The 2,479-nt window shown below is 56.2% G+C and overlaps 1 pseudogene; it reads left to right on the top strand.

Moving 5' to 3' along the window:
- The first annotated feature begins 217 nt into the window (after nt 1-217).
- On the top strand, nt 218-1,933 carry LOC109702566 (transcription initiation factor TFIID subunit 4 pseudogene; annotated as a pseudogene).
- The last annotated feature ends 546 nt before the right edge of the window (nt 1,934-2,479 follow it).

The raw sequence follows: 2,479 nt of genomic DNA on the forward strand, positions 1-2,479 counted from the left end.
TCTAGTCTTTGCTTAGGTCCATCTGCTGAAAATAAAGTCATAGAAAGAAATGGACATAGTTTTTCAGTAAGGGAAAGATAAGAGATTGTGGTTCAGAAAGAAATACTGAATTTGCAAAGTAAATTATGAACTATTTTTGACCATTTAAGGACAGTTCCTCTGTCCTATAAGATATTTGAACTGGCGCTCGGCCGAGCGGCGGCGGCGAGGAGGACAGATGGCGGCGGGCTCGGATCTGCTGGACGAGGTCTTCTTCAACAGCGAGGTGGACGAGAAAGTGGCGAGCGACCTGGTGGGCTCGCTCGAGTCGCAGCTGGCGGCCAGCGCGGCCCACCACCACCACCGGCGCTCGGGAACCGTGTTGTGAGCGGCAGCCCGGCCGGAGCCGCCCCCGCAGGTAGAGCGCGGCCGGCGGGCGGGGGTCCGCGCAGCGCGGGCCCGGCTCACCTCGCCGCCCGCTTGTCCCCGCAGGGCCCGCGCCGGCGCCCGCCAAGCTCAGGCCGCCGCCCGAGGCCAGCGCGCCGCACCTGCTGTCAGCCCGGTCAACAACCGGCCCGCGCCGCCGCCCGCCGCCGGCTCCGTCATCCAGGCGGCCCCCGCGCCCGCCGCCGCGCAGAACGGGACCCCCGCGTGGCTGCCCAAAGGCGCGGCGGGCATCGCGACCCCCAGCCTGCCCGGGACGCCGTCGGCCACCCTGATGCCCACCGTGCTGGCCCCTCGCTTGCCGCAGCCTCCGCAGAACCCGACCAACATCCAGAACTTCCAGCTGCCCCCAGGAATGGTCCTCGTGCGGAGCGAGAATGGGCAGCTGCTAATGATCCCTCAGCAGGCCTTATCCCAGATGCAGGCTCAGGCCCATGCCCAAGCTCAGCCTCAGAGCACCATGGCGCCACGCCCTGCCACCCCACAAGTGCCCCTCCTGTCCAGATTTCCACTGTACAGGCTCCTGGGATACCTATTATTGCGCGGCAGGTGACCCCAACTACCATAATTAAGCAAGTGTCTCAGGCCCAGACGACGGTACAGCCCACTACATCCCTGCAGCGCTCCCCCGGGGTTCAGCCTCAGCTGGGTGGCTCTGCCCAGACAGCTTCACTTGGAACAGCTACAGCTGTTCAAACAGGAACACCTCAGCGAACGGTCCCAGGGGCCACCACCCCCTCCACAGCTGCCACGGAAAATGTGAAGAAATGTAAAAATTTTCTGTCTACGTTGATAAAACTGGCCTCATCTGGTAAACAGTCTACAGAGACCGCAGCTAATGTGAAAGAGCTAGTACAAAACCTACTGGATGGAAAAATCGAAGCAGAAGATTTCACTAGCAGGTTATACGGAGAACTTAATTCTTCACCTCAACCTTACCTTGTGCCTTTCCTGAAGAGGAGCTTACGTGGCCTTCATCCAGCAGAGCCAGCAGCAGCAGCCGCCTGCCTCACAGGCCACCACCGCACTCACGGCTGTGGTGCTGAGCAGCTCAGTGCAGCGCATGACCGGGAAGACGGCCGCCTCGGTGACCAGCGCCCTCCAGCCCCCTGTCATCAGCCTCACGCAGCCCACACAGGTGATCCAGCAGCCCCCAAAGCCTGGAGCTCTGATCCGGCCCCCGCAGGTGACTTTGACGCAGACACCCATGGTCGCATTGCGGCAGCCTCACAACTGGATCATGCTCACCACACCTCAGCAGATCCAGCTGAACCAGCTGCAGCCAGTCCCAGTGGTGAAACCTGCCGTGTTACCTGGCACCAAAGCCCTTTCTACTGTCACAGCACAAGCAGCTGCTGCACAGAAAAACAAGCTCAAGGAGCCTGGGGGAGGTTCATTTCGGGATGATGATGACATTAATGATGTTGCATCCATGGCTGGGGTAAACCTGTCAGAAGAAAGTGCGAGAATACTGGCCACAAACTCTGAGTGTCCTTTTGCACACACCTAGGAATCCCCCACTTCTTCTGTGAGTTTGCTCAGGTTATCAAGCTTGCCTGTTCTGACACCCTCATCAATAACATCCTGGTATTTGTTTCAATGTTCATATTTGGTGGCGATGCTCTCTCTGGAATTATCCTCTCTTATACCCATATATTGTCATTTGTTTTCAGAATGCCATCTTCAGGAGGGAAGTATAAAGCCTTTTCCACCTGTGGGTCTCACTTGTCTATTGTATCCTTGTTTTATGGAACATGTTTTGGGGTGTACATTAGCTCTGCAATTAGTGACTCACCCGGGAAAACTGAAGTGGCTTCAGTGATGTATTCTGTGGTCCCCCAAATGCTGAACCCCTTTATCTACAGCGTGAGGAACAGGGACATGAAGAGAGCCTTGAGAAAACTCATCAGTAGGGCATTCTCAGTTATATCATGTAGCATTTGCTTTGAACTTGTGTTTTTAGAGTAAGTCACAATGACCAGACTCCTCGTGACCCTAAATAATTCACTCTTCTGTCACTACACTTTTCTAAGATGATGAGATAATGTAATGACCA

Source organism: Castor canadensis, chromosome 14 (assembly GCF_047511655.1).
Source record: "Castor canadensis chromosome 14, mCasCan1.hap1v2, whole genome shotgun sequence".
In the NCBI taxonomy this organism is placed as follows: Eukaryota; Metazoa; Chordata; class Mammalia; order Rodentia; family Castoridae; genus Castor; species Castor canadensis.